The sequence below is a fragment of the Aquarana catesbeiana genome, linkage group LG06 (assembly GCF_042186555.1).
Source record: "Aquarana catesbeiana isolate 2022-GZ linkage group LG06, ASM4218655v1, whole genome shotgun sequence".
Classification (NCBI taxonomy): Eukaryota; Metazoa; Chordata; class Amphibia; order Anura; family Ranidae; genus Aquarana; species Aquarana catesbeiana.
This window is the reverse complement of record NC_133329.1, coordinates 163,723,345-163,747,600: the sequence shown is the minus strand read 5'-3', so window position 1 is coordinate 163,747,600 and position 24,256 is coordinate 163,723,345.

Below are 24,256 nucleotides of genomic sequence, written 5' to 3'. Positions count from 1 at the left end.
ATGTAATAAACCAAAAAGGCATGGAGGGTATAACTTATAGAAAAGCAAACGTCCACCCAGTGGATAAATCATATGAATTAGAACTGTCACCACACAGAGGGCATCCTTACCAGACATCAGATCAAACTGAGCAAATATCTATGGGAAAAGCAGAACCTTGGCTCGATCCAGGGAACAGCTTGTATGGTAGATGGATCAGTAGCTCAGCAAGAGAATGGTTCATGGAGTCATGGTTGACAGTAGATGATAACCCAAAAAATATATAATATAGACCAATGGCGTGATATCATCAACACTAATTTATTAAAAAATGGGGAAATGCACTTACAAACGAACAATAAAAAACTCGCATAGAAATGTGAAGCAGCGTGGTGACGTCAGCACGTACCTCCTCAGACGCGTTTTGTCATAGCTAACATTATCAATGGGGAACAGGCAGCGTGCTGAGTCACCACCTCTTATAGTACCACACCTCGGTCTGAGTCCCGGATGTGAGTGTGTATTTGCCATCTTACTCATGGGCAACTGGTAACATAACACAATATTTAAAAATGTACCTACAACTCCTAATTAACAACCAAAATAAATAAATTAAATAAATAAAACCCCATATAGATATTGATCACACGTGCAGATAGACTAATACAAAAGAAAAAGAAAAAGAAGAAAAAACTTTTTGAATGTGCGTCCCTCTCTTGTCAATAGACATACCAGGGTAAGTAGATATAGATCAAAAAATTGCCTAGTTAAAATAAATCTCAATGAAAAACATGAATCACCCTAATAAAAAAGTCTATATATGTGGCTGACATATATATATAAAAATAATATATTTTATTGATGGAAAAAAGTGTATATTGTTAAATGAAAGAATATATTATAAACATTAATTAATATAAATAAATAAATTAATAATAAATGGTATAATAAATTTGTGTCAATATAAGTGACTCAAAAATATGAGGATTGGAGTTTATTGATCATTCTGAAGGTATAATTCCAATTCCAGAGTATATGCAACAAAAATTAATGGAAAAAAAAAAACATATAAATATATATATTGTTAAATATAAGCTATGTATAAAAATATATATACTAGTGTTGGCAATCATAGAAATTTCTTTTAATGATATAAAAATATTGAAAAATATAAAAAATAGATAATAAAATGAATTCGCCAATCTATTTTTGAGTGTTTTTGAATATTTTTGGGTAAACACCCAACAAAATAAATAGACCCCAAACAAATACCGTATTTATTGGCATATAACACGCACAGGCGTATAACATGCACATTCGTTTTAAGAGGGAAGTTTCAGGAAAAATCTTGCAGCCTAGAGGGGACAGGGAGGGGGTGGGACAAGTGCCGACAGATTACATACAGTGAGAATCTCCTATGATAGACAGAACAGTGGTCCAATGGTGGCCCAGGAGACGGGACTTCCTATTACAGAGGCCACCAAGTAAACAGGAGTTTCTCACTGTATGTCCCACCCCCCTCCCTGTCCCCTCCAAGGCAGCTAAAATTGAAGTATTGGCGTATAACACGCACACGCCATTTGCACCCAATTTTCATGGTGAAAAATTGAGTGTTATACACCAATAAATACAGTAAATAAATAGACCCCCACATACAGTGGGGCAAAAAAGTATTTAGTCAGCCACCAATTGTGCAAGTTCTCCCATTTAAAAAGATGAGAGAGGCCTGTAATTGTCATCATAGGTATACCTCAGCTATGAGAGACAAAATGTGGAAACAAATCCAGACAATCACATTGTCTGATTTTTGAAGGAATTTATTTGCAAATTATGGTGGAAAATAAGTATTTGGTCCATATCAAAAGTTCATCTTAATACTTTGTTATATATCCTTTGTTGGCAATGACAGAGGTTGAACGTTTTCTGTAAGTTTTCACAAGGTTGTCACACATTGTTGCTGGTATGTTGGCCCATTCTTCCATGCAGATCTCCTCTATGGCAGTGATGTTTTGGGGCTGCCGCTGGGCAACACGGACTTTCAACTCCCTCCAAAGGTTTTCTATGGGGTTTAGATCTGGAGACTGGCTAGGCCACTCCAGGACCTTGAAATGCTTCTTACGAAGCCACTCCTTTGTTCCCCAGGTGGTGTGATACATGGTCCCATTTATTCTTTCACATACACGGATCAGTCGTCCTGTTCCCTTTGCAGAGAAACAGCCCCAAATCATGATGTTGCCACCCCCATGCTTCACAGTAGGTATGGTGTTCTTTGGTTGCAACTCAGCATTCTCTCTCCTCCAAACACGACGAGTTGTGTTTCTACCAAACAGTTCTACTTTGGTTTCATCTGACCATATGACCTTCTCCCAATCCTCTTCTGGATTATCCAAATGCTCTCTAGCAAACCTCAGATGGGCCCGGACATATACTGGCTTAAGCAGGGGGACACGTCTGGCACTGCAGGATCTGAGTGCCTGGCGGCGTAGTATATTACTGATGGTAGCCTTTGTTATGTTGGTCCCAGGTCTCTGCAGGTCATTCACTAGGTCCCCCCGTGTGGTTCTGGGATTTTTGCTCACCGTTCTTGTGATTATTTTGACCCCATTGGGTGAGATCTTGTGTTTCTGGTGTCCTTCGACAGCTCTTTGGTCTTCACCATAGTGGAGTTTGGAGTGTGACTGTTTGAGGTTGTGGACAGGTGTCTTTTATACTGATAACAAGTTCAAACAGGTGCCATTAATACAGGTAATGAGTGGAGGACAGAGGAGCCTCTTAAAGAAGAAGATACAGGTCTGTGAGAGCCAGAAATCTTGCTTGTTTGTAGGTGACCAAATACTTATATTCCACCATAATTTGCAAATAAATTCTTTCAAAAATCAGACAATGGGATTGTCTGGATTTGTTTCCACATTTTGTCTCTCATAGTTGAGGTATACCTATGATGACAATTACAGGCCTCTCTCATCTTTTTAAGTGGGGGAACTTGCACAACTGGTGGCTGACTAAATACTTTTTTGCCCCACTGTACGTGTCTCAGACCAAGTTTACAATAATTTGGACTTAAGAATTATCAATAAAGGCGTTCACATCCACATCAATATTGAGCCCATGGGGCACATATGTTCTAGCTTTATGTATCCATAACATTTCAAGTTTCGAGATCTCTCTCACAAGGGAACTGCCTCGCCAATTGGTGCTAAACTTGTCAATCCCTAGAAAAAGAGTATTCACAGGATTTTTCCCATGTGCCAGCAAATAGTGCTTAGACACTGAGGTTTTTAAAACCTGATTTGATATTTGTGATGTGTTTATTTAACCTGACCTGTAGGGGGCATTTAGTCCTCCCTATATACTGTAATCCACATGGACATTGGAGTAAATAAACCACGCCCACTGAGGAACAGGTAATAAAAGGTTTAATATCATGATGAATTTGAGTACTGGTAGACAGAAAATCGGTGGTTCTTCTACGGGTACAACTATTGAGTGAACATACCCTACACTTGTGACACTGGTAATAGCCTGTTAGTTGACTGAAAAAGCTGACACTCCTTATGGGTGGATCAAGAATGTTAGGAGACACTCTATTTCTCAACGAAGGTGCTCCTCTGAAGATTACCTGTGGCTTTTCAGGCAGAATATTCCCCAGCACCTGATCATTACAGACTATGTCCCAATGTCTAGACACCATTTGTTTAATATACTTATGTTGTAATAAGTAAGTGGTTAAAAATGGAACTCCTTGGGAGAACGTATCTAAATTTTGAGATGGCTTTTCTAAGAGAAGATCTGCTCTATTTAAAAGTTTAACAGAATCCAAGGCAGTCTTTAAAGTATCCTTTGTATAGCCCTTCTCTAGAAATCTCTGGGTAAGGGTCTCAGCCTGTTCCAAAAAGACATCTTCCCTAGAGCAGTTCCTCTTGAGCCTCATGTATTGGCTCTTTGGGACCTATCCAAGCCGGGGCCTATGATGACAACTATTGATGGAGATAATTGAGTTCCTGTCTGGTGACTTGAAATAAGTGGAGGTGGCAATTTTACCATCCTCCACCTTAATATTCAGGTCTAAAAAAATAATTTCAGTCTGGCTCATCTCATATTTTAATTCTATACCTCTTTGATTGTCATTAAGAAAAATCATAAAGGACTGAAGTGACTGAACATCACCCTCCCATAGGAGGAGGATGTCATCTATGTACCGAATCCACAGGACCAACTGGGGTATGTCCTGGGCATAGATGACATCCTCCTCCCATCTGGTCATGAATAAATTGGCCACACTGGGGGCATATTTGGCCCCCATAGCAACACCCCTACTCTGTTTGTAGAATTGATTACCAAACCAAAAATAATTATGTGGTCCTTGATAAGAAGGACTACATGGCAGAGATGAACAATATTTTGGATGACATTAATACATATACCCCCCTACCTTCAGATCCCAAATCTAATACAAGCTGTTCCCTGGATCGAGCCGAGGTTCTGCTTTTCCCATAGAGATATTTGCTCAGTTTGATCTGACGTCTGGTAAGTATGTCCTCTGTGTGGTGACAGTTCTAATTCATCTGATTTATCCACTGGGTGGATGTTTGCTTTTCTATAAGTTATACCTTTCATGCCTTTTTGGTTTATTACATCTGGTAAGGAGACCTTCTGTCTGGTGACGGCACACCTAATGTAATTTCACTCACTGGGTGGGTATTAATAATATTTTTTGCTCACGTCTGGATGCTCATACTGTGAGTGTTACTAGATCTTTTGTACACATATAATTTATTACTTTGATGGTATCACGCTATGTACATTTTTTATTGTCTTACACACAATTAACACCTCCGCAATTGATGCTAACCCATGCTGAGGAGTTTGCGAGGTCTACACTTCATGCTGTACAACTACTAGCCCAGGCTGGGGTATTACCCACCTGTTTTACTTGGCTTACATTCTGGTAAGCATGTATTTCTTATGATCCTCATGTGATGATGAATACCCAGTTCTTCTCGACTGGTCAAGCATTTGGAATTTTTCACACATGTTTTTATTAATTTGGACTTTAATAGCGCAATTTTTTCTTGTTTATTTGATTTGTGTTTATCCCACATTAATTGCAGCTCAGGGATTTGTCCACCCTTTTGGTTTATTGGATTAGCACAGTTTTTTTCTTTTTCACTCACTATAATTACGTTTCATTTAACAAAGCCACAATAATTTGATCACACTAATACCAGTTTCTGTTTAGATAATATAAAACAGAAAAACTGTCTTTTTAACAGACCTGAATGACAGACAATAATAGAGAATGGTTTCTAAAGATGTCTCCTATTACTTGCTATTTGACATCTGTAAGGAAAGAGTAACTTCTCTGGAGCTTGTACAACCTGATCACTCTGGTAGAAGCACTCATCCAAGTGTAGAACTGACTAACGTATCAAAATCATGAACAACAAGCTTAAAAACATTAGCACAGATGTCTTCTGTGATTGCAGCTCTGATAATTGCACATAATTAGCACACAAAATGACAATTCTTTGTCTTGCTCTAGGACAGAATTGTAACTTGAAAAGGTAGGTAAATAGGCAAGCAACACTATATAAATTTTCCTTTGCAGAGAAACAGAAATTGCACTGACTGTAACACATTCTATTAATTGAAGATACTTAAAACTCTTCGGATTTACTTAAATTTGTTCCTTGAAAGGAACAATTCAAGATATACTTTACTAGGGTATGTGTGTACTATATGGAGAATGAACCTGGGGCCAAGATGCTCTGGTGTAGATGACTAGTTCAGAGTTTTTGACTACCTAATTATACATTCTGCACTGATTAAAACATAATCTATCCTCATTTTTTTATGTGCTACTTTTTATCTTCTTAAAGGTTTTTTTCTACTTTAGGTAGTTATTTATCCACCTCCCTTGTTCACCTTTTGATATTTAATAGATAATGGTGCCAATTACGGCAGGTTTTGGGTTATTATTGTTTATCCTAAATAAACCTCCCAGAATTTACAAACATGGATTATAAGTGGCTAGCCTAAGCTCAGAACAGCATAAATCATGGTCATTGGGAACTCGTCACCCTCTGTTTCCAAATAAAGTGGTAAAAAATGCTTTGTAGTGTACATATAACATTTAAAATCTTTCAGACTTATAATTAAAGTATAAATGTGGCCAGAACTTTTCTTTTTAGTTTTGGCTAGAGAAGAGATTTAACCTCTGCCAGTTAAATGTTGTTAGCGTATGTGTTCAATTGGAAAAATGTACTTTCACTTCCTGTCCCAGAGATGCAACAGGAAGTTGGAGGCATTTCAAAAAGGGAGGGGACATCCCCTAATAATATCATAATATTTATTGTAACCTTCACGGCCTAAAAAAAAAATATGAGACAGCTTTTATTTATATATTTTTTTTATGCTAAGGAGATCAGAAATAAAATTCAATAATTGTACCATCATCAGTTAATAAAAACAGAAGAAAACCTATTTTGGTGACCTAGAGGCTCATTACTACATAACAGTGGATTCTCTTAATAACAATTTGTATTTAACCACTTGCCGACCGCTGCACGCAGATATACATTGGCACAATGGCAGCGGTGGGCAAATGGGCATACCTGTACGTCCCCTTTAATTGCAGGGGCCCGCCGCGTACAGCGTAACTATGCCCATGGGTCCCACGGACTCAATGTCTGCCAGTGTCCCGCGATCATGTCACGGAGACGCAGAATGGGGAGATGCCTATGTAAACAAGACATTTCCCCGTTCTGCCTAGTGGCATGACAGGGATCTACTGCTCCCTGTCATCGGGAGCAGTGATCACTGTCATGTCAGTGGTAGCCCATCCCCCCACAGCTAGAATCACTCCCTAGGACACACTTAACCCCTTGATCGCCCTCTAGTGTTTAACCCCTTCCCTGCCAGTGTCAATTACACAGTAATCAGTGCATTTTTATAGCACTAATCGCTGTATAAATGGCAATGGTCCCAAAATAGTGTCAAGTGTGTCTGATATGTCCGTAGTATTTGAGAAGGAACAGGGTCCAGGGGGCAGGAGGTTAGGTGGGCATTAGAAAAAAGTTTAGTGACTTCCTCTATAGTAGCTGGGCTAAAAGAGGGAAGTATTGATTGTGCAGGAGGACAAGGAGTGTAAAGTGAGGGAGATGTCTGTAGAGCGGAGATCTCAAGACGAATTGTCTCAATCTTATTTTTGAAGTGATTAGCAAGCTCCTGGGCAGTGAGTAAGTTAGTGGGTGGGGGTAATGGAGGACGAAGTAAAGTGGTAAAAGTAGAAAAGAGTTGAAGGGAACTGCGTTAGAGGGTGTTAATGAGAGTGATAAAGTAGATCTGTTTGACAGTGTGCAGGCAGGAATGGTATTTTTGGAGGGCATATTTATATTGGCTGAAATCTTGCTGTGACTTAGTTTTACGCCACAGATGCTCAAGAGCGCGGCTACGTATTTTGAGGCTTCTGGTATTGTCTGTCTGGCAGGGTTGTAGCGGTCAGGGCCTGATTCTGTGTGTAGTGAGTGGGGCAAAGGTATCCAGGGTGGATGACAGTGAACTGTTGTAGACAGAAGTGGCCAAGTTGGCGCAGGACAAGGATGAGATTTTGTCATAGCGACAATCTGTAGCAGAAAAAAGAAGAGAAGGGTTAAGATGGCGATGGTTTCTACGGGTAATAGTTTGGTAGTTGGAAGGCAAGGAGGAGGCAGACAAGAAGAGAGTGAAACTAATAAGGTGGTGATCAGAGAGAGGAAAAGGAATATTGAAGAGGGTGTGTGGAGTGCATAGGTAGGAGAATATGAGGTCAAGACAGTTGCCAACAGAGTGAATAGAAGCGCTTGTCCATTGTTTTAGATCAAAAGAGGAGGTTAGGATCAGCAACTTAGAAGTAGAGGGAGTGTTAAGATTAACAGGGATGTTGAAGTCACCAAGAATGATTGTTGGAATTTCAGAGGAGAGAAAGTAGGGTAGCCAGGCAGAGAAGTCGTCAAGGAAGTTTGATACCAGTCCAGGGGCCGATAGATCACAGCAATTCTCAATGAAACTGGAGAAAATAGAGGAATACAGTGAGCTTCAAATGAAGAGAGGGACAGAGAGGGGGTGGATGAAGAATCTGAAAAGTGCTTTGAGGGGATAGGAGGATTCCAACACCACCTCCTTTCTGTCCACTAGGCCAGGGAGTGTGAGTCCACAGGAGGCCACCATAGGAGAGAGAAGCAGGAGAAGGAAGGTCAGATTCTTGAATCTAGGTCTCAGTAATTGCAAGTAGGTTCAGGGAATTTGTAATAAATAGGTCATGGACTGTGGTGAGTTTGTTACAAACAGAGCGGGCATTCCAAAGGGCACAGGAGAAGGGGAGGCTGGTTCTAGGCTGAAGAGGAATAGATGTGATCATTAATGTTTTAGGAACTCAACCCTAGCATAAACGGCAGGGGCAGTTACATTGTATATCATCTACATATCTGACCTATTGCTAAAGTACAGTAAATGGTGGATTTAATAAAGATTAAGTAATCCAAATAACCTTTTTTTATCAGTCCCTGGGACAGGGACTTGTAAATGTATCTGCTCTTACAGTAGATAGACCAGTTGGACCCAATCCCCCAACATTTGTGCATAGGGACCTGTAGCACTAGCTTGTTGTTTTGAGTAGGACCATTTTTAAGTATCACTTTATCCTGAAACATCACTAACAGACTTAACGGTTTGTATCAGTATAATAAAGACTATATGCTAACTGGCTCTCTTGTAATGAGGCCGGTGTACACTGGCAAGCAAGCTGTGTCTGAGGTGCCACATTCTTTCAAACTTTTCTTAAAGGAAATATATTTGCAAAATGAATAGCAAGTGAATCTGGGCTCAGAGAAGAAAGCTGCAGTAGAGTTCTAAAATAACAGAGAAGCAAATTTAGGATTAGGTGTCCAACTCTACAAAAAACCGAGTGAAAAAAGTGAGGTACTCAACTTAAGTGATAAATGTTTCATTATGTTGCTAATTTTTATTTTGTTACATGCAGTATTGGCAAATGAACCAATCACATACAGCAAAAGCAAGAATTCCACAAATGAAAAAATGAATATATTCTAATATATTTCTTCTGGTCTATAGGTTATTCTGTTTTGTGTTTTTGTATTTCTTTCTTTTTAGTGTATTTATCTCCAACATCCAGCTTATCATTACAGCATTGCGAGAGCAGGTGTATTCTGTTTCAAGCATCCTTCATTATGGGGACTTGAATCACTGTTATGAAATGCTCTTCTATATTGCATTTTCCATCTAAGAAATATGAAAGCAATTTTTAAATTCCATTTTTCCTAAAACATGCATAATTTATGTTGGATTCGTTCTTTGTATTTTTCATTTGGTTGAAGGAACGTGCTGCTGAACAGATAGGATGTGTTTGAGAATAGCAGAAAATTCATAATACAGTGAATTATAATAGGGGATGAGTAGATCTGCCAGTATTCCTTGAATTTAACCCATCGTAAAATCTGGAAATTGCAAACTTTAATTTGAATCCCACTGAAGTCAATGAGAGACGAATCTTGAAAGTTAACTGTGGCCATTTTTAAAGCTAACACGTAAGGGATTGTCAAACAAGGGCCATAAAGAACCGGGTAAAGTCAATGGGAACATGTACCAATGCAAAATAAAATGGTTAAAAATCATTATTTGGGAGATGCTTTTAAGCTGTATGTGATATTACAGAACTGTGCAATTGTCACTGACCGCATCAGTGACACCAAATTATTTACGTTACTGCTTGACTTAAATAAAGCAGCACTCCAATTTAATTTATTATAACTGATCATCCCATGCCCAGGGTCCCAATGTCAGGCTGGAAAAACTGCTGTCAGGGCTGAGCTCAGCCCTTCCTTCTCTGAGCTGGCCGCTCAGCTGTCAGCTAATTGCCAGCTCCTATCTCTTCACAGGTACTCAGCTGTTGATGATCCTGCTTGTCAGTCCTGTCTACTTAAGCTGTCCAGTCCAGAGGAGCTCTGCCTTCGCCTTGGTCACATCACAAGAAACTATCTCCTGAGTTCCTGTTTAAAGACTGGCTCTGCTGACTTCCCTTCTGGCTCCAGATCCTGCTTGCTGTTCCACTACATTGATGCCTGACTTCTGGCTTGGCTGACTATGCATTCCAGTTAGTGAACTTTGGCTATGTTTTGACTATGTTTGTTCTTTTTACTTTTATTATTAAACAAGTGTGATTTAACTGTACTTTTGTCTCAGCCTGATTTCATGGTTTCTGACCGTAGGCGAAGGCCATGAATTCAGAAGATGCAGTCAATTCACTTGTTAGTAATATTTTTTCCAGATTGGATGAACTGGATCACCGCATGGATCAGTTCGCCATGTCATTACAAACACTCCTGAGTTGCACGGCTCACCTGGAATCTCCCACTGTGGCCGCCCTGATACAACCTATGTTGCAGGCCGACCCTGCTGCTGCTCCAGTCTCTGTGCAGGCACCCGCCTCGAGTATTACCCCTCTTAGAGGTATGTCTGGTTCCGCTCCACTTCACCAGTGATTTGGGGCCGATCCAGTCCAATACAGAGGGCTTCTCAACCAGGTTGAGATATACTTTGAGATGCTGCCCCAAGCGTTTCCCACGGACAGAAGCAAAGTAGGTTTCGTGATATCTTTGCCTTCTAAAGGAGCCTTGGCCTAGGCAAGCCCTCTATGAGAGGTGCAAAAACCTGTTGTCTTGAGTTACCCTTTTACAGGAAGCCACAAACTCAGGGTATTTGACATTCCCGCACATTCCGCTTCTGCTGCCAAGATCCTCATGTCCATCAAACAGAGTACGTGAACTGTTGTTTACTATGCCATTGAATTTCGTACTCTGGCAGCAGAGGTTGCGTGGAACAATGAGGCCCTCATGGCTGCTTTTTCTCATGGTCTCTCGGATACCATCAAGGATGAGATAGCAGCCCGAGATATACCCACTGAGCTGGAGAGGTTGATCACCTTTTCATTGACTCCAGACTCAGAGAAAGACTCTCTTTTAAGGAGCGCTTGCCGAAGCCTCCTGTACATTTGTCTCCGAGCTTTGCAGTCCCACCCGTGCCTCCCATGCCTCCTGGTACCGAGTCGGGCAGTGAAGGTGAACCCACGCACTTGGGTTTCAAGCGTGTCTCTGCGGATGAGAGAGCCTTTAGGAGAAGGGAGAGATTGGCCATTATTGTGGCCAGGCAGGTCACTTTTTGAAGTCCTGTCCTACCCGTCCAGGGAAGGCCTGAACCTTGAGGTCCTGTCACGGACAGACCTTAGGTGCCCTTGTTTTATCCCCAGTTATCCAAAAGGATAGGCCCCTGGTTTCAGTCACCCTTTCTTGGGCTGAGTCGTCCGTCGAGATACATGCTCTAATTGACTCTGGGGCTGCAGGCCTGTTCATTGATGCTGCCTTTGTATCGAAGCACTCAGTTCCGCTGCAGCTGCGTGACACTCCACTTGCCATTGAGGCTCTTGATGGGAGACCTCTACAGCCTGCCCATGTGACTCATGAGACGGTCTCATTGTCCATGGCCGTAGGGGCTCTTCACCATGAGATAATTAAATTCCTTACCTAAGTTTCAGCTGGTTATTGGTGATCCTTATTTACAGAGGCACAGCCCCTCTTTTGATTGGCTCCATGCTGAGGTTCTCTCCTGGTCACCACAATGCAGTGAGAGATGCTTCCAGAAGGTAGCCAAGGTCCTGTGCACCTCTTCACTCTCCTCCCTGCCGGAGGAGTACCACGATTTTAGCGATGTCTTTGACAAAGGTCAAGCCGGTAGTTTGCCTCCACACTGGCCGTATGATTGCGCAATTTACCTTCACCCTGGTCCAATACCCCTCGTGGCCGGGTTTACCCTTTGTCTGTCTTGTAGAATAAGGTCATGGAGGAATATGTTGCAGATGCACTTTCTTGAGGTTTCATCTGCAAATCCTCGTCTCCTGCTGGTGCTGGTTTCTTTTTTGTGAAGAAGAAGAGTGGTGAACTGAGACCTTGTATTGATTATAAGGGTCTCAATCATTTCACGATTAAGAATGCCTATCCGATTTAGTTGTTTACGGAGTTATTTGATCGCCTTTAAGGGAGCAACGGTTTTCAAGAAGCTTGATTTAAGAGGGGCATACAATCTCGTGAGGATTAAGGAGGGCAACGAGTGGAAAACTGCATTTAATACCAGAACAGGCCATTATGAGTACCTCGTAATACCTTTTGGCCTTTGTAATGCCCCGGCAGTTTTCCAGGAATTTATTAACGGTGTCCTCCGAGATTTGTTGCATATGTGTGGTGGTTTATCTCGATAATATCCTCATATTTTCTAAGTCCCTGGAGAGCCACCACACAGAAGTCTGTTGTGTGCTTCAGAAACTAAGAGAGAATAATCTCTATTGTAAACTGGAGAAGTGCGAGTTCCATTGTGAACAGGTTAAATTCCTGGGCTATGTAATTTCCACTGCTGGTTTCTCGATGGACCCAGAGAAACTTTCGGCAGTCCTACAGTGGCCCCGACCCATGGGTTTACATCCTCTGTAGCGTTTCCTGGGCTTTTCCAACTATTATCGGAAATTTTATTTGTAACTTCTCATCTCTGGTCAAGTCCCTGACTGATATGACCAGAAAAGACGGTAACCCACAGAGTTGGTCTCCGGAGTCCATTAAGGCCTTTGAGAGTCTCAAGGCTGCCTTTATTTCTGCTCCTGTGTTGGCACATCCTGATCCTACGTTACCTTTTATGCTTGAGGTTAATGCTTCTGAGACTGGTGTTGGCACCCTTCTGGCTCAACGTCCTACTTCTGAGAGCACTATGCATCCTTGTGGCTACTTTTCCAAGAAATTGTCACCTGCAGAGTGCAGTTGCAAGATTGGTGACAGAGAGCTGTTGGCAATAATTTTAGCCCTGAAAGAAAGGAGACATCTCCTCGAAGGTACCACTGTGCCGGTTCTCATTTTTACTGACCATAAGAATCTCACATTCTTGTCTGAGAATGGAGCGATGGTCTCTTATTTGTCAAGTTTCAACTACATTGTCTCATTCTTACCCGGTATTAAGAATGTAGGGGCTGACGCCTTGTCACAACAATTTTCCTCCACTTCCAAGTTGGAGTCGGTTCCGGTTCCTGTGATTCCTCCTGATCGTTTTCTGACTACGGTTCGCACCAGTCTCACTTCTCCTTTGAGTGACAAAATTCTTGCTGCTCGGGTCCATGCTCCTCCTGAGAAACCTTGTGACCCCTGCTTTGTCCCAGAGAGTCTCCATACTGCCGTGCTGCAGACTTACCATTCTTCCAAAGCAGCTGGCCACCCTGGGAAGAATCAACTCATTTGGGCCATTTCCCAACAATTCAGGTGGCCTAGTCTATGTGCTGATGTAACTGCCTTCATAGCTGCCTGTTCTGCGTGTGCTTAGAGTAAGACTCCATGACACCTTCCAGTGGGCCTCCTACAACCCATACCCAATGGAGAGAGGCCCTGGATCCACCTGTCTATGGATTTCTTTGTGGAGTTACGCAACTCCCAAGGCAACACTGTTATCCTTATGGTGACAAGAACAATGATGAGGGCAGGAACATCAAAATAAACACCACATCCCTTATGATTATAGACAAGAGGGGGGAAGGTGGGGTAAACACACCCCGGGACTTTTAAGGTGTTGGTGATAAATGGTAGATAGACACTTAAAAGGCATCTATAAAAAAGTTTTTATTACAATTAATGCAAACATCATAACAAGATAAAAAATATAAAAATATCCACATCAAGTTCTGTAGGAGACACAACAGATAATTGGAGCAAGAGAAACCACTCAATAGACACCACTCAACATGTTTCGCTCATTTGAGCTTCCTCAGGAGTTTTGGTACAATGTATGGTATGCTAGAAACAATAAAAAGACATGGATAAAGTTTCATGTTAAATAATGAAACTACAACCACAAGTACAAATATTAATTATTAATGTGTATATATAGATAACATATTGAATAACATTATACATGAATAAAAAAGATCAAAATCAGATCTTACCCAAGTTGCCAAAAATCAGATATGGATTGGATTGAAATAGTAGCATCAGTCATAAAAAACATCAGGAATGAAGAACATCAAATAAGTTTTTCAACCATGTGTTCCAGTCTACATGGCCACAGGAGGACAAAGGATTTGCATATCCTTAATGGGAAGGTAAGAGAAAAGGGGGGTAATTTAAATCAAATCAGGTGCCAACCGATAATGTCTGAATTAGCATCACAAGTGAGAATGAATGAATGAATGAATGAATGAATGAGTGACTTGAATAGCGCTACCTATGTGAACTGAATCACCTCAGGGCGCTTTTTGCCGCTGGTGTCCATCTGCGGTATAGCGCGGTCCTTTTACCCCATGGGGTCCCGGACAATCATTCAATAATTAAGTAGTTACTTTTAAGTTGTTCAAAATAGAATCAAGAAATCCTCTGCTAAAGGAAAATTCCTCGCTGCAGATTTTAGAGGCCATGCATGAACTGGGTTGTAGAAAAATCACAGCCAGCAAGTGATTTGTAGGAAAATCTTGATAGTCCCAATAATGCAAATGCATACAGATACATCTAGAATTAGAGAATGAATAGAGTGGTATTATGTAAGGTCCATATGTGTAACCACTTAGAGAACCAAGCAGAACCCCATAAAAGACACCTACCCGATGCAGTTTGTCAGTCCATATGGAGAGGAGTGGGAGAGAAGTACCCTCTCCCTTTGATGGAATGCCTAAAACAGAGGATCGCGGTGTGTGACCGCATTCTTATAGTCCTCCCATCCTGGTGGCATCTGACGTCACAACAGGGATGTGGACGTAAAGCGAGGAGGCCCAGAGGGAGGTATGTGGATTGTATTGAGGGTGGAGCACAGGGAGTGACGCTGAAAGTGTCCCTGCCTGAAGTGCGCATGCGCCAGGTGAAGAGATGTATGGAACGTACAGTCACTCACGGTGGAAGCCGATGGCTCCATCTTGAGAAAGGGAACGATCTGTGTACAAACAATTACTTTAACATTGGTGATGAAATGTGCGGTATAATAGCAACACAATCAATTCACCAATTAAATAGTAAGGTGAAACAAGGTATAACATCCACATCAAACCTGTCATGGGACTGAAACCTCTAGGGCTCACAGGTAAAGAGCGATTGATTATTCGCTCGATTCACTGAGTGCCCCTGGCGTCCGTGTGAGCCAATAGGGACAAAGGAACAGATGGTTGGAGGAAAACTTAGAAAAACTAGATTGATGCAAATAGATAGTAGCATAGTAATAAGTAGGGATGAGCTTTGAGTTTGAGTCGAACTCATGTGCGACTCGAACATTTGCTGTTCGCCAGTTCGCCGAACAGCGGACAATTTGGGGTGTTCGTGGCAAATTCGAATGCAGCGGAACACCCTTTAAAAGTCTATGGGAGAAATCAAAAGTGCTAATTTTAAAGGCTTATATGCATGGTATTGTCATAAAAAGTGTTTGGGGACCTGGGTCCTGCCCCAGGGGACATGGATCAATGCAAAAAAAAGTTTTAAAAACGTCCGTTTTTTCGGGAGCAGTGATTTTAATAATGCTTAAAGTGAAACAATAAAAGTGTAATATCCCTTTAAATTTCATACCTGGGGGGTGTCTATAGTATGCCTGTAAAGGGGCACATGTTTCCCGTGTTTAGAACAGTCTGACAGCAAAATTACATTTCAAAGGAAAAAAAGTCATTTAAAACTACTCGCGGCTATTAATGAATTGCTGGTCCGACAATACACATAAAAGTTAATTGACAAAAATGGCATGGGAATTCCCCACCAAAATAAAAAAAAAAAGACGTGGGGGTGCCCCTAAATTCCATACCAGGCCCTTCAGGTCTGGTATGGATATTAAGGGGAACCCCGGCCAAAATTTTTTAAAAAAATGGCGTGGGGTCCCCCTCAAAATCTATACCAGACGAAGGGTCTGGTATGGATTTTAGGGGAAACCAGCACCAAAATTAAAAAAAAAAAAAAAAAAAAAAAAAAAAAAAGGCGTGGGGTCCCCCCAAAAATCCATACCAGACCCTTATCCGAGCATGCAACCTGGCAGGCCGCAGGAAAAGAGGGGGGATGAGAAAGCACCCTCTCTCCTGAACTGTACCAGGCCACATGCCCTCAACATTGGGAGGGTGCTTTGGGGTAGCCCCCAAAACACCTTGTCCCCATGTTGATGAGGACAAGGGCCTCATCCCCACAACCCTGGCTGGTGGTTGTGGGGGTCTGCGGGCGGGGGGCTTATCAGAATCTGGAAGCCCACTTTAACAAGGGGACCCCCAGATCCCGGCCCTCCCCCCTGTGTGAAATGGTAAGGGCCTACCATTTCACTAAAAAACTGTCAAAAATGTTAAAAATGACAAGAGACAGTTTTTGACAATGCCTTTATTTAAATGTTTCTTCTTTCTTCTATCTTCTATCCTCCTTCGGTTTCTTCCTTTATCTTCTTCTGGTTCTTCTGGTTCTTCTGGTACTTCCTCCGGTGTTCTCGTCCGGCATCTTCCTCCATGGCGTCAGCGTCTTCTTCCCTTCTTCTCCTCAGGCCGCTCCGCATCCATGATGGCATGGAGGGAGGCTCCCGCTGTGTGACGCTTCTCTCTTCATCTTCTTCTCTTCATCTTCTAGTCTTCTTCTTCTTTTTGGTCCCCTCCGCATCCATGATGGCATGGAGGGAGGCTCCTGCTGTGTGACGCTTCTCTTCTGACGGTTCTTAAATAATGGGGGGCGGAGCCACCCGGTGACCCCGCCGCCCTCCGACGCACGGGGACTTGACGGGACTTCCCTGTGACGTCAGAAGGGGCGGGGTTATGTAATGGGTGACCCCGCCCCCTCTGACGTCACCGGGAGTGCCACAGGGAAGTCCAGTCAAGTCCCCGTGTGTCAGAGGGGGGCGGGGACACCGGGAGGCCCAGCCCCCCCCGTTATTTAAGAACCGTCAGAAGAGGAGAAGCGTCACACAGCGGGAGCCTGCCTCCATGCCATCATGGATGCGGAGCGGCCCGAAAAGAAGATGAAGACAAGAAGATGAAGAGAAGAAGATAAAGAGAAGAAGATAAAGAGAAGCCTCACACAGTGGGAGCCTCCCTCCATGCCATCATGGATGTGGCGCGGCCTGAGGAGAAGAAGGGAAGAAGACGCCGATGCCGGGAGGAAGATGCCGGACGAGAACACCGGAGGAAGAACCAGAAGAACCAGAAGAACCAGAAGAAAATTGAGGAAGAAACAGAAGGAAGATAGAGGATAGAAGAAAGAAGTAAGACGAAAGAAGAAAGAAGAAGCATTTAAATAAAGGAATTGTCAAAAACTGTCTCTTGTCATTTTTAACATTTTGGACACTTTTTTAGTGAAATGGTAGGGGTACTTTTGTACCCCCTAACCATTTCACATGGGGGGAGGGGTGGGATATGGGGGTCCCCTTGTTAAAGGGGGCTTCCAGATTCCGATAAGCCCCCCACCCGCAGACCCCCACAACCACTGGCCAGGGTTGTGGGGATGAGGCCCTTGTCCTCATCAACATGGGGACAAGGTGTTTTGGGGCTACCCCAAAGCACCCTCCCAATGTTGAGGGCATGTGGCCTGGTACGGTTCAGGAGGGGGGGCGCTCTCTCGTACCCCCTATTTTCCTACAGCCTGCCAGGTTGCGTGCTCGGATAATGGTCTGGTATGGATTTTTAGGGGGACCCCACACCATTTTTTTTTATTTTGGCGTGGGGTTCCCCTTAAAATCCATACCAGACCTGAAGAGTCTGGTATAGATTTTGAGGGGGACCCCACGCCATTTTTAAAAAAATTTTGGCCGGGGTTCCCCTTAATATCCATACCAGACCTGAAGGGCCTGGTATGGAATTTAGGGGGACCCCACGTCATTTTTTTAAAAATTTTGGTTCGGGGTTCCCCTGTGGGGAATTCCCATGCCGTTTTTATAAGTGAGCTTCTATGTGTATTGTCGGACCGGCAATTCATTAATAGCCACGAGTAGCTTTAAATGACTTTTTTTCCTTTGAAATTTCATTTTGCTGTCAGACTGTTCTAAACACATGAAACATGCACCCCTTTACAGGCATACTATAGACACCCCTCAGGTACAAATTTAAAGGGATATTACACTTTTATTGTTTCACTTTAAGCATTATTAAAATCACTGCTCCCAAAAAAACGTCCGTTTTTAAAACTTTTTTTGCATTGATCCATGTCCCCTGGGGCAGGTCCCCAAACACTTTTTATGACAATAACTTGCATACAAGCCTTTAAAATTAGCACTTTTGATTATTCATGTTCGTGTCCCATAGACTTTAACGGTGTTCGTATGTTCGAACAAATTTTTTGCCTGTTTGCATGTTCTGGTGCGAACCGAACGGGGGGTGTTAGGCTCATCCCTAGTAATAAGTCAAAATAGGTTTATGGCAACCTGGGAATAGATCAAAAGGTACCTGACATATGAGCTATGGGAGACATGTGCATATACAGTATATAATATCAGTATAGTTACAATCAAGTAATAGAATCATGAACAGGCTAATTAATGGTAAAGGAGATAAATAAATGAAATAAATGAAACTAAAAAAAAATGGATAAAAGTGGAAAGGAAATGTATTTCAGAGAAAAAATTTGAAACTGAAGGCATCATTGAGGTCGGGATACTTTAAAGCTGATAAGTCATGTATCCAGCGTGCCTCCCGCTGTAGAAGCAATCTGTCATAGTCACCTCCTCTGTCTCCAAGGGGAATATGCTCTAAGGCAAAAAAGTACATTTTAGTACTGTCAAAATTGTGATGTAGGCCAATATGCCGACTTATCGGGGTTTCCATTCTTTTTTTTATGTATCAGGGAAACGGTCCCGGATACGGCAGAAGAAAGGTTGTTTGGTTTTACCAATGTAGAATGCTTCGCATTCACATTGCATGATGTATACAATGCCTATCGACTGACATGTTGCTGAAAAATTGGGTTTGAGCAGACGGCCATTGGGGCGAGAAATACACGGTGCAGTGTGAATGAATCTGCAAAAATTGCATTTATGGCATGGCCTAGTGCCTTTACTGGATTCCCTGGAGATTTCAGTTATAGAGGTATGATAGCTATATACCAAGCTATCCCTAAGGGATCGAGATCGCTTAAAGGTAATTTCAGGGTACGGTTTAAGATGTTTGGAGATCTTTTCATCCCCCATCAAAAGGTACCAATTTTTTTCCATGATGTCTCACACCTGTCGGTACTGACCCGAAAATCTAGTGATCAATCGAACACCAGGGTTTGCTTTGTTAGATTTAGGGTCATGTATGAGGGAAGTTCTATTTTGGTTTTTGGCCTTGATGTAGGCTTTTTTAAGACATTTGTTGCTGTAGCCATGTTTCTGCAAACGTGATTGCAGCAATTTGGCTTCCTTTTCAAAGTCTGAGTCTGCACTGCAGTTTCGCTTTAATCTCAAGTATTGCCTGTAGGGAACACTTGTTACGAGAGATGCAGGGTGAGAACTGGCAGCATGGAGCAAAGAGTTGCCCACAGAGGGTTTTCGATAGAGAGTTGTTCTGATGCTGCCATCCTCATTGACCAAAATTTGGACATCCAGAAAGGTCAATTTTTGCTGGCTTAGCTCAAAAGTAAATTTTAAATTATACTGATTGATTTTTAAACTGTCAAGGAACAGGAGAAGGGTATCCTTAGTTCCAAACCAGACAAAGAAAATGTTGTCGATGAAGCGTCTCCAAACAAGAATTTGCTCAAAATAGGAATGCATGTCATCCCTAATGAAGAGATCATGCTCCCACCCCCCCAGATACAGGTTGGCATAGGAGGGGGCACATTTGGTCCCCATGGCCACCCCCTGTATCTGGAGGTAGTGGGAGCCGCCAAACGAAAAAAATATTGTTGGATAAAATAAATCTGAGCAGATCCAAAATACATTTGTTGTACTGTTTGGGCACCTCATGGTTTTCAGAGATGAAGCCCTCCACAACACCCACCCCCAAGTCATGGGGGGTGGAGTTATAGAGGGCCTCTACATCAACTTGGGTTGATATATGATATAAAAGATATGCTTTTGATCTTTTTTATTCATGTATAAACTTATTCGATATGTTATCTATATATACACATTAATAATTAATATTTGTACTTGTGGTCATAGTTTCATTATTTAACATGAAACTTTATCCATGTATTTTTATTGTTTCTAGCATACCATACATTGTACCAAAACTCCTGAGGAAGCTCAAATGAGTGAAACATGTTGAGTGGTATCTATTGAGCGGTATCTCTTGCTCCAATTATCTGTTGTGTCTCCTACAGAACTTGATGTGGATATTTTTTATCTTATTATGTTGTTTGCATTAATTGTAATAAAAACTTTTTTACGGATGCCTTTTAAGTGTCTATCTACCATTTATCACCAACACCTTAAATGTCCCGGGGGTTGTTTACCCCACCTTCCCCCCCCTCTTGTCTGTTATCCTTATAGTGGTTGACCGGTTCTCAAAGATATGTCATTGTATTCCACTTAAGAAGTTGCACACTTCTAAGGAACTGGCTTCCATTTTTGCTCGGGAGATCTTTCACTTACATGGGCTACCCAAGGTGATTGTCTCGGACAGGGGTAGTCAGTTTGTGTCCCGGTTCTGGTGAGCCTTTTGTGCACAGTTGGGAATTCAGCTTGCTTCTTCCTATGCCTATCACACGCACTCTAATGGGGCTGCAGAATGAGCCTATCAGTCCTTTGAGCAATTCCTACGTTGCTATATTTCTGACCATCATAACAACTGGTCAGACCTATTACCATGGGCAGAGTTTGCTCACAATAGTGCCTTGAATTCTGCTTCCCGATTGTCCCCGTTTATGGCGAATTATGGTTTCCAACCTTCCATGTTGCCTGACTCGTTTGTTCCGCAGAGTATTCCTGTGTTAGAGAAGCATCTCCGTGGTCTTTGTTCCACTTGGGCACAAGTCCAGGAGGCTTTGCGTCATGCTAATGATAGGTACAGACTCCATGCTGACCACAGATGACCACTTTGGGGACAAGGTCTTGCTGTCATCTAGGCAACCTTCGACTTCGTGTTGCCTCACTGAAGTTCGCACCTCGGTTTATTTGGCCTTTCCATATTCTTTGCAGGATTAACCCAGTAGCTTATGCATTAGACCTTCCTTCTAATATGCGTATTTCATGTCTCCTTATTAAAACCTTTGGTCTGCAACCGCTTTACCACCTTGGTGCCACGTCCTCACCCTGTACAGGTTGAGAACCACGAGGAGTATGAAGTACAGTCCATTGTTGACCCCCGTAGGTTCCGTGGGCGCATACAGTACCTGGTGCATTGGAAAGGGTAAGGTCCGGAGGAACGTTCTTGGGTCTCATCCTTGGACGTACATGCCCCTGTCCTCCTCCGTGATTTCCATAGACGTTTTCCCCTCAAGCCTGGTGGTCCCCTGAGAGGCAGGGGTCGTTGAGGAGTGGGTACTGTCAGGGCTGGGCTCAGCCCTTCCTTCTCAAATTTGGCCACTCAGCTGTCGGCTAATTGCCAACTCCTATCTCTCCACAGGTACTCAGCTGTTGATGATCCTGCTCGTCAGTCCTGCCTACTTAAGCCATCCGGTCCGGAGGAGCTCTGCCTTCGCCTTGGTCACATCACAAGAAACTATCTCCTGCATTCCTGTTTAAAGAAGAGAAAAAAGCAACTCCTGCGCACAGGTGGATCACTATATATAGTACATAAACACAGGCCTTGCTGCCCTCAAGGATGGAGATCCTAGTAGAAACCGAGATAAAAAGAAAACAAGGGCGCACCGGCCTTGTGCATTAACTTTTAAAACATTTATTAAATAAAAAATAGTAAAAGAACTAACTCACAAACGATTGGTGGAGGGGGCACAACATAAAATCGCACCGGTAGGCAGTCTGCGATATGGGATGAAGGATTCGCTCATCCCATATCGCAGACTGCCTACCGGTGCGATTTTATGTTGTGCCCCCTCCACCAATCGTTTGTGAGTTACTTCTTTTACTATTTTTTAAAAGTTAATGCACAAGGCCGGTGCGCCCTTGTTTTCTTTTTATCTCGGTTCCTGTTTAAAGACTGGCTTTGCTGACATCCCTTCTGGCTCCAGATCCTGCTTGCTGTTCCACTACATTGATCCCCGACTTCTGGCTTGGCTGACTATTCATTCCGGTTACTGAACTTTGGCTATGTTTTGACTACTTTTGTTCTTTTTACTTTTATTATTAAACAAGTGTGATTTAACTGCACTTCTGTCTCGGCCTGATTTCATGGTTTCTGACAACTGCTAACGTTGCAGCTTCTCTCATTCCAGCTAATGGAGTCTGTCTCTTTCCACCAGTTTATGGACTGTGCTGTACTCATCGCCATTTTTCTGCCCAAGAGGCCATGTCTGTCCTCCATCATTATGTGCAATAGTAATGTCTCTGTTACTGACCATGTGGTCCAGTGATACTGAGTCCACATGACCACAGACAGGTATGTCTGGGGGACTGGGTCAAACTCCTGGAAGCTCTTTATGGGAAATCTGAGAGGTGGCTGACCCCACTCTAGCCAGTACCAGGCCAGGTTGTGTGTGACAACCTACTGGCTGCCCCTCGTATGGAAAGTTTACACAAGGTACCTTTCCTAGCACATTTACTGAACCTGGTAGTGCAGAGGTTCCTGGTTGGCTACCCTGGATTTCAGAATGTCCTGTGGTAGGCTAGAAGAGTGTGGAGCCACTTTACGTGGTCATACCTATGATGTGTTTACCTGGCACAAATGTCTGCCAACTACCCACATGCCAGTACCCCATGTTGGCAATGCTGCAGAAGCTGCATTAGCAGCACAGGCCTGTCATCAAGTCAGTGGCGCCTGATTTCGGATTCAAGCAATATTTTGTCACCTTTTAAAGAGGTAATCAGAATGGTAAGCTGCAGTGGTGGGGGATCCCCTGGGGATGAATAATAGTGGCATGTTTTCTCTAGTGTTCCTGCTGGAGCACACACTGCATGATGTAATAGAACAGAACTTCCTTCTGTCTAAGAGCAATCAGGATCATTTGCCTACTGCGTCCATCTCTATGAAGCACCAGGAGTAGAGGTACAAGGTTGTGGTGCTGGCTGTTAGATGAGGTAAGAGATGTTTCACCCTTCCCCGTTCTAAGGGAAGAATCATACGAAGATCTTTACCACCATCCAAGAGGGAACACACTCCAAGGTAGCACAGCAAATAAGCTCTTTCCCACATCTCCTGATGCTGCATGGATCTACTGGCCTGTAGATATAGGCAATGATGGGGGGAGACATTTAATAGGAAAAGGCTGATTGCCCTCCTACAAGGTAACCTTGGTTTCACACTAGATGCTGCGCAGCGCAAACTGTTGGCACTATATAAATCCTGTATAATAATAATAATAATGCTGAAACAGGCAAAGCTGTGTGTGTGCGGCACATCATGGCTAGGGATGAGCCGAACACCCCCCGGTTCGGTTCGCACCAGAACCTGTGAACGGACCGAAAATTCACACAAACATTAGAACCCCATTGAAGTCTATGGTACTCGAACGTTCAAAATCAAAAGTGCTAATTTTAAAGGCTAATTTGCATTGTATTGTCCTAAAAAGGGTTTGAGGACCCGGATCCTGCCCCAGGGGACATGTATCAATGCAAAAAAAGTTTTAAAAACGGACGTTTTTTGGAAACAGTGATTTTAATGATGCTTAAAGTGAAAAAAAAGTGAAATATTCCTTTAAATATCATACCTGGGGGGTGTCTATAGTATGCCTGTAAAGTGGCGCATGTTTCCCGTGCTTAGAACAGTCCCTGCACAAAGTGACATTTTTAAAGTAATAAAAGTCATTTACCAGGCCCTTTGAGTCTAGTATGGATATTAAGGGGAACCTCGCACCCAAATTAAAAAAAGGAAAGGCGTGGGGCCCCCTGGCCCTCTGAACAGCAGTATACAGGTGGTACAAACAAGACAGGGACTGTAGGTTTTGTTGTTAAGTAGAATCTGTTTGTAATTTTGAACTGGTACATTTTTAAAGTGTAGCTCCAGCCAAAAAAATCTATTTTTAAGCTTTTTGGAAAACATAGGGAAGGGTTATCACCCCTGTGACATTTGTTTTGCTGTCTGTGCACCTCTTCAGAAGATTTTACCTCACTTTCTGTCCCAATGACAAATGTTTTTTGACAATTTGGGGTTTTTAGTGAAACAAGGATTGGTGATAAAGCATCAGTGGAGAGGAGACATGTTTTTCCCATATTAACGCTTACAGGA